Genomic DNA, 12,740 nt, shown 5'->3' with positions numbered 1-12,740 from the left:
TCTATTACTTACATTTACCACAAGCAAAATCGCTTCCATTTGAATTTAAGAAGAAGGTGAATTGCTGTACTTTAACCATAGGACTTTGAAGTCCAGTGTGTTACACAGAAAAACCTTGAGTAGATCTGAATAAACATAAATACAGATTTTATCAAGCTCATGTTGGTTTCTAGTAATTGAGAAGTCCTTAATTCAAGGATTAGCAAAGAAATAACAAGCAGACTCTTGTCCTCCATGCTCTGTGTATTTTTGGTGTAGGAGTTATCTGCCATCTAGTGCTTTCTCATTTAGGACACACACACGTATTTGTCTGGTTCAGCTGTGATAAATAATGCACTTATTGCATGCCATGGGGAGCTTGAGAGAGACAATACACTGAAATAAAGGTGGACTTGCATGGTTCATACAGCTCATTGTATAAACAGACACATGCCCATGTGCTGTATATATGTTGGGATCACCTGGTGGAGGGTGTGTGTGATTTTTAAGTTACAGTGCACTGGATGATTATTGTGCTGGTAAAACTTTTCAAAAAAGCTGCTATTTCTGATCTCCAAGATGAGGCTGACTACAGAAGAATGGGGTTTTTAAAAGTACTAATTGTTGTTACTGACAAAGTTGTACCATAGCTAGTGAATATCCTAGAGGGGCTCATTCTGTTACTGGCAGGGTCAGTTCAAAATCTGCAGTAAACGTTCTTGGTAGCATGTTTTCCAATTAAAGAGCAATAGTGAAGTACTTAAATGTACTGCTGGGAATTAAATACTTCTCTAGAGCTAATTGCTTTTGTTGGTAGTTTTTCAGATGTACACGAAAAAGATGACAGCTAGTTTGGACTGTGGAGGACTCCTACGTGTTTTGAAAGCCTTCCCTGGCGCGAAGCTCTCTGATGTTGTTTCCCCCCTTATGCTTTCTCCTTGGTACTAAATGCTGATTGTAAGCCATACATCTTATAATGTATCACGTTATAAGTACACATACATCTGTGTATTTGTTCCTGGTCAGAGAAGGAGCATCAGTGAATCTCCATACAGGAGCCAACACTGTTAGAGAGCATGTCCTGGCCTCCCAGTGGGAAATACTAGCATAGAGCATGATGTCAAACTGTATAACCTATTAAAAAGCAATTATTTAGGGCATGTAGAAAAGAGAGCACATTATAAATTAAACAAAGAACAAGAAGCATTTTAATAACGGTTCCTGACTGTTATAATGGTTCTGGGAAATCTCAGACTGTGCATATAAGGTTTTACTGTCAGTATGCTGCTGTTGAGGAGCAGGCTCAGGAGGGAGAGAGGTGTCCTGTGCACGTATTCAAACACAGTTTAAAGATAATTAGCACAAGCTGCACTTATGGACCCTTCGTATTCCCTTATTACAAACATCCATCTGAATTTATTTGGCTGAATGTCTGGTGAAAGTAAATGTTAAGGTTGTGTTGCCTGCCCTGAGTGCCAAATTTGGCTTGTGTGCAGGAGTGCGCCTGTACTTGTCCAATCCAGGGAGAACTGGAGCACCCTGTGGTTTACTTTAACAATTATAATCAAAGCCACACAGCTCAAATTATGAATGTTTGATCTTCAGAGCTTATAAGCAACCCAGAGAAGAAACATCCCAGAAGCTATTTTATTGAATTAAATAATGTGTTAATTTTAGAAAATAATCACATGTGAGCAAATGGCCAAGTTAATCAAAGTATTAATTTGTTCAGCTCTTAGGGATATGTAGAAACTTAAATAATGTGTAAATAATCACGTTTCGCATATGCATACTTAGTACAAAATCTGAGTAAGATGTAGTGCACACATAGCTGAATAGAGACTATGTAGATGTGTTTTCATGATGCTTAAGGTGGGACTGACATCACCTTTGGAGATGGTATAGGAAATTGTACAATTCCAGTTTTGGTGCACATGTTAATGTATATTTCCCTTGTCACCAAGCTCTTGGTAAAGAATCCCAGTCAGTGTCATAATGGAGCCATGTTGGTAATAAAGCTGTTTGGCAAAATGTCTTGCATATAAGTAAATTAAATGTAAAGCGTAACTGTATTTGTGAAGTATCCCAAATTGTGCAACTCAGTTGGAAAAAGAGAGAAACAGGAGAGGTGCCATTGCCATGTGAAATGCCAATGCAGCTGGTGCTGCAATCAATGAGAGGTGGGTGAGGCATGCAGCAGGTCATGGTTTGTTCCTCTGCTGCCTCCAGCCTCAGCAGCACTGGCAGGACCCATACAGCCCAAGCAGGTTGGGGTGGAACTCTCCAAAGGCTTCCTTAGGAGCTGCAGGTCTTGTTTTTGCAAGTGATTTAGGAAGTTATGAATCTAACTTATGGTGGCTCCATAACACGTATAAGTCTGTTGGCAGATGTTGAGGGCTGGCAGCAAACTCTGGCAGCCTTCACTGCAGTTTGGCCACCCTGTACTACAGCCCATCAGGGATTGCACCATTTCTGCATCTGTACTGAGCAAACGGTGGCTGTGGCAAGGAGAATGGTGATACCATGCCAACGCAAACCATAGCACAGAAAGTGGATATTTAATGTCGAAATTAATGTGCCTGTAGTCGTACTGTGCCTGCTTTGTATGTCTGATATAGTCATGGGGGAAAGTACTGTGTTACTTTGTAGATTGACAGGAGATTTTCATTTCTTACAATGTACTAGTCTTGATCTTATTTAGCTATTTCTATCCTGGCATGTGGCAGTGGTGCAGTGTATTAACACTCTCACAGCAGTCTTTAGTGGGCTCAATAAAATTAATGTGAGTATTAGTCAAATACTGGCTGATGATTTTGTTAGGCTGGGCTCTGACAAGAATTGTGGTTGGGAAATTATGATTTTCTTCTGTTATTTCATTTCACTTAATATTGATGTGTGGGGCGATATGTATGGTGGTTATTTTTTTAAGTAGGCTTTTTATCCTGGCTCAGTCAGGGACTGGAGTCTGGTATTTGTATTAGATATTGTATCAAGTGATTTGCAGTAGCTGTGGGGTTTAATGGGATGAGAGCTATTTGTTTTTACACAGAAACCTGTGGTTCCTTTTGTTAGGGCTTTGGATTGCTTTTATGTTCCATTCTCATAGGAGAAATACAAATGCTACTGAAAAATTATATTTTGATTACAGACACAGATAGTGAAGAAGATTCACAGAAGAACTTTTTGCTTGTGTTTTTTTTTTAAAGTATGGAAATCATATTCCACTACCCTCCTGCAGAGAAAATAGCACAGAAAAGCTTGAATGAGAAATGCGACCTTGCAGCTGCTGTTGGCCTGGGCTTTAGTGGTCCTGTCCTGTACGAAGTTACAGGGGAAAACACTCCAGGGACAGCAGGCCCTTATGAGTATTACAGGGATCATATGGGAAAACTAGGCTGAGAATGGTGTGAACATGGAGAAATCAATATGTGTTTTTTTGAAGCCAGACTAGCAAAGATGCTGCTGCAGCTCACTCAACAGGAGGGCTGTGTCTGAGCAGGATGAGGAGGGAAGCATCCAAAATAGTCTCTAGGGGCTGCTTTTACCATAAGCAGAAGCCAGCAGGGACTTTTCATGCCAGCAGCCTCCAAACTGGAGCTCCCTGTGGCTTTCCCTTCATGTTGGTGATGGGTCTCTCTTCCTGCCCAGCCCTACAACTGATGCTAGAGAAGCTCCCTATGGCCTTACTGTGTTCCCTACACACACATTCTTCTGTTCCTCATTGATTTATTCATCTTAGCTCACTAAAGTAGATTCACGGATTTATTGCTGTCCTCCCCTAGGAGGAGGTGACCCTGTCCTTGGGCAAGGGTATGCTATCTGGTGGCATGTGACGCTGTCTGGATGTGATGATAGTTACTTCATTGGCTTGCTTTATCCACGAAGCTTCTGAAATATGCATCTTTTGGATTTTACTGTCACTAGGTAATCTGATCAATATGTTGGATGACTGCCAAAATTCCCGTGGGCCCTTGCAGCTGATACGTGAGATTTACTACATTATGAGCTGACCTGTTGCACCTTAGGTTATTTCCTTGCTCACGCAGAACAGCTATTTCATTTTGTCCTTCCGCAGCTCCTGAAGAAGAGTAGGGAGGAGTAATCAGAGTGTTCTGTGGAGGAAAAAGGGTGTTTCTAGCTAGTTGAAAGACCCACAAACTCATTTCATCCTGGCTTACAAATCAGCACTAGAAAAGTTCTATATTTCTGCTTTTCTTATTACCTAGTACATTTGGAACAGAAAGTAGTGTGTTTAATCTTATATACTTAAATGTGTTGGCATTTATCTATTCAGTCATGTTTATTAGGGTAATTGCAAGTCAGATCAGGTGTGATGATGCTTGCTGACCTTTAAGTAAGGGACCAAAACAAAAGGCAAAACAAGTTTTACAAATCCCTCAACTACTTGCCACAATCTCAGTCCATATATATGTGAGTGAGCATATGTACAAAGTAAAAGGCTTGATGCAGACAAAAGGCATTCTGATAAGTCCCATAAAAATTTCAGATAAAAGAAAAAAAGACTTTAAAAGAAACATACCCTGCACAATTTTCTTCTGTGATAGCTAAGGGGAGGAAAGGTTGCAATCCTCCAATTACAATTTTTGAAAATACAGAATAATCAGTGCTAGCAGCAAAAATAGGATTCTCTTGATATTTTTCAACTGTGACTCAACTGTTAAACCTTGATTAGCTTAAATACAAGTCTGTTATTTAAATGCAAAAATAATTTATAGTAGCACAAGATGGAAATTGGAACTCAAACAACTAATGTTGGCTATTTACTGGTTGCCTCCCATGCTAAGCAATTCATTTGAGCACTCAGGTCTTTTCATGCATTCTGTGGAATGATTTTATGCAATTTGCGTAGAGAAATTGCTTATTTACAAATTACATCTCATACACTACAGAATTTCCCCGAAGTGGCATTGCTGGGGTTGCCTGTTGGAGTAGCCCATGGAGAGAGCCTATGTTCCCATCCTGCCTGGCACCTGCCCTGGCCCCTTCCTGGCACGAGCAAAAATTCTCTTCCCATCACATGGTTCTGCAAAGCATAAGGAAAACAACTTGTGATCCCTTTGGTCCCAGTTTGCAGCAGGTTGTGCTTCAAAGGCAATATGCTTTGCCTGTGGGGGAGTGTGAAACCTGGGCAATTCCGGCAGCTGAAGAAAACCGCTGGTGCTTCTCAGTGGGGCTGAGGGCAGGTGCTGCCACAGTGGGGTGACAATGCCTCTCTGAGGATGGATGTTTGCAAACTTTGGTGACTTCGGGACAACTCTCTTTTGGAATGGAAGAATTTGCCCAGATGCCAGTGTTACCATGAGGGATCCTCTGCGTTTTTCTTGTCAGCTGATTTGGTTATGGAGATTTGGTTTTGTCTTCTCTGAGCGTCCATATATACGAGAGAGAGGGGTATTTTATTAATTTCCCACTATCAAACACAGAGTCCTCTCAGCACAGATCCTGTGTATGCGTGACCTATTGGAATTGCTTTAGTAACAGTGACAATAGCAAAAATTTTGCCTAGGCAACAGAACTATCATAGAGATTTTAACTTTAATATTACATTTAGAATATTTCTCCCACACCACCTGTCATGGGCTGTAATTTCTTCTTCCCTTTTACTGAGAGCACCTGGAACTGCTGTGTCACTGATTCTGCTGGTGTAATTTCTCTCCCAAAGGAAAATCTAAGGTTGATTCTCTGTAAAATGGCAGTTGAATTCTGTTATGCCCCTAGCTATGCAAAGCTATGTAAGCTTACCCCAGGATTTTGCTGACTCTCATCTGTGACCAATTGTATTTCTGTGGCAGTATTAGTTGTCTTCCTAGACCACTGCCTGGTTTGCTTTGCTAGGGGACAAAACAACCCCTCACCCCCTGGCTGAGATGTAGTCGAGGAAGGACAGTGTGTGCTGTGGGACAGCATGCTGACCAGGAGTACCCCAATCAGTATCTGTGTAATTATGGGTTTTAGAGTCTTGTTTCTTTTTTGTCAAGCAGGTTCCTCTGGTTTATCAAAAATACTTAATAATAAAGAATTACGTTGGATTGCCTGAGCATTTTCAGAAATAACCGTTTGACAAAAAAGTGGGTTCAGTGATGTCCACTGTTAGTAGCTTACAATACATTTTGAAAGCTGGCTCTGTAATACCCCTCTTGCTTGCAATTTTTATTTTGCTGCATATTCTGGATATGCTGATTTGTCCAAATACCCACAGCTGAAGGTTATGGGCATTGCAGGAGCAAAACCTAGCAATTATATCCCCTTTTCTGTGCCAGCCTGGAGGCTAATCCCCTTGTGCCTTTGTTTCCTTTCCTTTGTTCCCTGGTAGAAAGAAAAATGCTTCTGGCCTGTCACCTTGGTTTTACATTAATAAAGTTTTGCAAGTTTTTCTAAAGATGGATAGAATTTTCCATAGGGGACAGGCACCACACCATGTCTTGCAGGACCTATGTCCTGAGGCAGATGCCTAGTTAATGTATTTCACATGAATGAGAGGCACATGCAGAGAGGGAGAACAGATCAATGTTTAATTATGCAAATAGTCTTCTAGTCTTTAATATTAAACTGGAATAAATCTGTCATAACAGCTATGCTGGGGACAAGCAGCAAGTGCACTGCTGAACCCAGGTGCTGCATTAATGGAAGGGGTGCAGTGGGTGTAGGTGCAGGGGGTCAAGGTCCAGCTGGCAGCTCCCAGCATCACTGGAGAGCTGCACCCAGGGTCTGAGCTTCACCTGGCTCCTGCTCACAAAAGGAGAAGTGTGTGTGTGTATATATATATATATATGATATATATATATGATATATATGGTACAGCTTGGTACAATGTTATTTAAGGAGCTCTCAGTATTAACTGACCCTCTGCTTGGGTCACCTACTGCAGATGTATGAAGACACTTGCCTCTTGTGTTCTCCTACCAGCTGTGTTTGCAGTGACTTAAATGGTGAGGACTATCAAGTCAGAGGTACTGCACTCTGATAAGCCTGTGTTCAGTAGAGCTTTTAGTAATGAGGAGGCTATTTAATTGTGATGGACTTGATGAGCTTGTGTAGGAATCCAGGTGATCCTGGAGAGCCCCAGGAGGGAGACACAGCATGCGCATGCAGGCAGTGTGTACCTCCTGGCAGGCATGAGGCTGTTTGACCTCTTGAGTGTGTTCAGATCCAGAGGAAAATTAAAAGCTGTGCACTACAAAGAAGTTTCAAGTGAACATGTATATATATCTATATATATAGATAGATATTCCCCCCCTCCCCCCCCTTTAATTTCTCTTTTCCTTTTTCCCAACAGGGAGTCCTCCCACCCCTTGGTGCTTGTGTCCAGTGCAGTGGCAAGGCATATGGTTAATATGGTTGGTGAGCTTCTTTTAATGATGGTGGTGTTGAAGCCTTGTGGGTCTCCCTTTCCTTTGCTAGTTTTTTGGGATATATTCTGCTTTTGTCATTTTCCCTGTTTCTTTTTTATACCTTGATGGATCCCCGTGTGAGTGAGCCGGAGTGCTCGTCTGAGAGATGCTCCAGGGGACACAATAGGGAGGGCACATTTCTTCTGATACGCTGCTTCCTGGTGGTATTCAAGCATGACTCTTACCTTGCATAGTTAAGATAATGGAGGAGGAAAAGGAATATTGCCTGCTGTTGTGCTAGATTAGGTAATGATTTTCTAGCTCTTACAAGCTATATCAGGTTTGTTTCAGTGTCCACACAGTGCCTTGATTCACTTTCAAAAGAAAGTCTTGAATTATGCAAACAGTAAGGTTTAAGGAGCAGAGCTACTGCTGAGCATTGTTGTACATTACCTCTGTTGAATATTCATAGTAATCAGAGATCACACAACTTTGGTTTTGAGTGTTAAAATTGATTTGATAGACTCTACAATTCCAACCTGCACAATAGCGGTAGATACAAATTATCAAATAACTGTTACCTCCTCAGAAAAAAAAGCGGTTTTAGGCAGTGGACAGAGGGACTGAAAACACAAGTCATGATAATATTTTGGGTATATCTGACAAAAATAAGCACTTCATAATGTTAAATTTTATTCTTTGCCAATTCTTTATTCAGAAGACTTTGCTCTAATACAGTTCAAAGCCAGAATATGAACAAACTGAAATAATGGAGTGTAATTGCCATCTACCATGTTTCTGAGTTACTTATTATGAGAAGACCTGTTATGAGGTGTGTGGTATTGTGGGGAGTCAGAAAATGAGAGTATTTGTCACTGCAGTTTGTAGAACTGTCTCACACTTTGACACTTGCTCAGGGAGGGGGGAGGCTTGTTGCATAATAAACACACAGAAAACACATCTGGTTGTGAAGAAGGATGGTTAGGAGTGGAATTGGGCCAGTATTTGCCTGTTTGCTTTTATGATATGCTAAGGGACCTGCTTTTCCCTTTGAGGTCTGCATGTTTCATTAGGTTTTGCAGTTAGGGAGAGAAGGTAATTGAATACATTTTGGACTGCAACAACGAGCACTTCCCTCTAACAGAATCATGTTTTGCTGTTTTCACTCTCAGCTTGCTGACAAGATGATAAAAGGTAGTGTGATGTGTGCGCCTTGTTAAATAGGCACTTTACTTCCAAAGGTAGGTAGATAATTTAAAAAGTGCTCTGCTTGAGAAAGTCAATGAGAGGACACACTGTTACAGAGGAAGGGACTGATCTTTAATGAATGAGTAGTTTAGGGGGTAGGCAGGATCTGAGCTGGATTTCTGGGTGTTCCTTCCTCTTTGGCCTCAGATGTGGGGCAGTCTCAGAGGCTTTTGAGGCTTCCAGTGACTGCTCCTAACTGCCTGGTGTGCCAACACTAGGGAACAGCTAATGATGGTGCTCAAACAGGACTTTAAATACTGAGAATAGGAGGGAATTGCCTGTTAATTGTAGGGACTTCTGATTTTTCCTGGTGGTTTTATGCTAAGTAGTAGCGTCCCAGTGAAGTATAAAGAGGGCAGCATTGGTGGCTGGTGTCCTTGGTGCTGTTGAGGGCGAGTGAGAGGTAAAGGAAGGATGAGAGATTACATTTCTTTCTGATGCTTGCTGTGGCTGAAAGCTTAGGCTGCAATTCCATTGCATCAGCAGACGGACACATGTGAAAGTGAGAAGGAATAGAGATGTTAGTGGTGGAAGCATATGTAGAAAGCAGAGAGGCCAGGAAAGGGGAAGGGATGAACAGATGGGAGGCAGAAAAATAGTGAGTAATGTGGAAGGCGAAGAAAAGCCATTCTGCCAGACACATACCTGTTTCCATGCCTGGGAGAGGCTGTTGCCCAGCAAGGAGCTTGGGTACCTGCAGATGGCAGCTGTGGCACAGGAGATGGAGTTTGCAAGGTCTCCAGCAGCAAAATAAAGACCAGTATGAATCAAAGGCAAGAAAACAGCCCCATTTCTCAGTCTGCAGCCTGTCTGTCTGTACTGCTGGCTTCCAGTTGCAGAAGGGCTTCTAGACAGTAAACTTTGCAGGCAGAGCAGAGGCTATGTGGCTGTGAGAACTTTGCAATGCCCCTCTGTAGGTATTTAATAGGGGCCAGGAAGGAAGCATCACTACATCCTCATTATCCACTTAGTTAAAACAGCTGAGAAGGCAGAGTGGGGGAGTATCAGGCACTGCTTCACAGCTGGTTGATGGCTATAGCATGGAGAATGAGACCTTGAGAACCGCAGATGCTTATAGGAAAGCTCCTGCAGGGTTTTGTTGTTCAACACCAAATCCTTCCAGCTTGCCGCTGGGTGCAGTGCAGCCCAGCCCTGTTGTTGATGGTGCAATGCTGGGCCCAGGCAATGAAACATCCATGGTTGCTTGAAACAGCCAAAGAGAAAAAAAGGGTAAAAACTTGAATAGGAAAGTAGCAAGAGCTGAAAAATCAGTAAATGGTATGATGAGTGAAGGGCGACCTGGAAAACCCTCTCTCATCCCACCTGCATCTCTCTCTCTCCATTCCTCCTTACTGCTCTGCTTTTATGTTCCCTTTGGGATCATGCAGACAACAGGCAATCAGACAAGGATTTTCAGGGGAGATGAGGAATAAGTGTTGGGTTTTTTTTTTTAATGATTATTTTTTAATCATTATTTTCTGTAGCATAATAGAACAATGCCAATGCCTGTTTTTTCAAAAGCACGCCAGTCCTTTTGCTCTTTTTGTGAATCACTGAGGATAAAAGTGGTCTGATTGCTGCACTCTATATGTGATGCATTTGAATATATTTAAACATATTCTGATAATGCAAAGTCATGACAAAACCAGCTAGGAAATGCTGAAAGAAAGCTGCTGGAGAAAAATATTTTGGATTTTGCAGGCTTTTTGCAGATAAAGCAAGTTGCCTGGTTACCTACCCAAACTTGTCAGCAAGCCAGTAAGTATCAGGCTTGCTAAAACTGTGGACTAATATAAGCTTGATAGCATGGAGAGACGATCACCTGCTATGCTCTTCTCACACATATGTCTATGTTGGACTCTACACTTGGGCTTGTGGTAAAGTGGCTGTTGTGTTTCCTTGATTTCTGTGATAATCTGTTGTCTGTGCTTAGGCCTAAGCAAGCCCATATTGTGTGTGGCTACTCTTCCCTCACATTGTGTGTGATGTGCATGCTCAGTGCTGGTATCACAGAACGGTTTTGAGTAACAGATGAAGTATCTCCACCAACCACAAACTCCTCTTCGTGGCCTAGATTGAATATCAGTGAATTGCATCCGTAACAGATGAACAGATCCCTGTGCCATCTCTGCACCATAAAGCTGAGTGCTCATGAACTTTGTCTCTGTTTTGGTTGCTCACATAACAATTTTGTTTAAAGCACGGGTAAGGACAAACACTGTTCTTCAGTCATCCCTTCCATTTCAAAGAGCAGTAAGTTAGGCAGGCTGCTGTTGCCTTTGCAACTTCTGGTGGTTAGAAACACCATGCGCATTTTTGTATGATGAGGAAGTTAACAGGAAAAGTTGCTCTGCTGCTTCCTGGTTTTGTTCTTGTACCTGGCAAAGTGAATCTGGGAAGACCTGCTATAAACTGCCTTACATGTTCCTGTATGGCTTTTAGGGTGAATATCAGAGAAGAGCAGAACTCAACTTTGCTACTTGAAAGATTCAAGTGTCTTACAATAACCTGAATTTATAGCTATTTGGAAAGGATGCAATAAAGCAAGTTGGAGAACCCCTGCTGGAGACAGAAATTTGTCTTCAAGTGGTAGGCATAGCTTTCACTGCAGCTTCTAGCAAGGAGCTCACAGCCTCTACTATTTGATGGCTAAAAGCATCTTTACAGCTGTTTAAACTTACAGCAGTTTTGAGAAGGATGCAACAGAGTGGAACAAATTGTTTTTACGGGTGGTATGAGCCCATGCAAACCTGGGGTGCGTGTTCTGCATGAGCAGGTGTGCCTCTGTGGGGTTTGTCATCTCCAGGGCCACCCACCAGCAGCTGAGCTGCAGGATCGGGATTTGGGCGGTGAGCAACATAATCGTAAAAAACCCCAGCTTTAAGCAGAGAACACTAGCATTTGAAAATGAGGAAGCAGAAACCCAACCAAAAGTGCTTTCCCCAGAGGAAAGACATGCTGAGAAATTGTTATTGTCTGAAATATCAGCCCTGAGGAGCTCTTACCTAAGGCTGAAGATGTAGCTGTCAAGTTAAATGAGTGTCACTCGATCTTAGGCAGTCTCCTTGCTGCAGGTGTGTGTGTGTGTGTGTGTGTGCAGGTCCCTTACGAGTCAGGACATGTCCATTGGACATGACAGGTAACAGCCAATGGCTTCCTAAGTATGGCATGGTCCCTAGGATGAGCTTAGCTAGGACATCTTGGAAGTGAAAGCATGCCCTAAGAACAGACCTTAACTGAGATTTTAATTCCCTGGACTGACCATAGTGGAAGTGGTTTTAAAGGTAGGACATAGGGATTGATTTTCTGTTGGGAACATAGTTCTCAGCCAGAACACCCAGAAAAATGCAGGGTCTTGGCTTTCCCTCCTGTTCTTTGTACTGGTCTACTGCTTCAGAATAAAATTGCAGTGCTCTGTACAGTACTTTGGCCTTAAACCTTTGCAAACATACAGCAGTGCTTTAAAAAAACACACACCAAAAAAAGAAAAAAATCAAACAAGAAAAATGTATTTTTTCCAGTGTACTTTGAGAGCCCGCGAGCACGTATTTGCAGTGGTTTCAAGCTTTTTATGGATCAGAGGTTGCAGAGTTGTATGTAGTTTTAAATGAGGCTGAGATTCTTTTACACATGTGACCTAAGAAACCTGAATTTAAAGAGACTACAGCACTGCAGCGCCACAGTGAATTCGGGAGACCTAAAATTCAGGATCTCCTCCAGGGAGCGTTGTTCTCCCACCACTCCCCTGTACGACACGGCTCCTGTTAATAGGAGAGAAATGTGAAAGCTTCTGCAATAAGCCTGATTTATTGTCTGCACGGATGGGGAGTTCAGGGTGCTGGGAAAAGGCAATTTTAGGGAACTCCACTGATTATCAGTTCTGCCAACTCTCATGACTTTACTGGCACCATGGCTTTTGGTACTAACGCCACAGCTCCTGGGGAAATCTGAGTGTGTCAGAGTGTTGGTATCTTTTAGACTTGTGATCTTGTGGTAAAGGGGGAAGCTAAAAATAAGACAGAGCTGCAAGAAGCAACATTCCTGGGGTGGGGAGGGAATATAATTCCCCTAACATTTTTGAGGTTTAGGATCTTGGTTTGGGAAATCTGTTTTGAAGACACACTTGCTAGTAAGTCCAAAAAGAGATTTATCTTTGTTTTC

The sequence above is a fragment of the Pezoporus occidentalis genome, unplaced genomic scaffold, assembly GCF_034315485.1.
Source record: "Pezoporus occidentalis ecotype Australia unplaced genomic scaffold, CSIRO_AGI_Poc_V1 ctg41, whole genome shotgun sequence".
Taxonomy (NCBI): domain Eukaryota; kingdom Metazoa; phylum Chordata; class Aves; order Psittaciformes; family Psittacidae; genus Pezoporus; species Pezoporus occidentalis.
Note: the sequence above shows the minus strand (reverse complement) of the source record.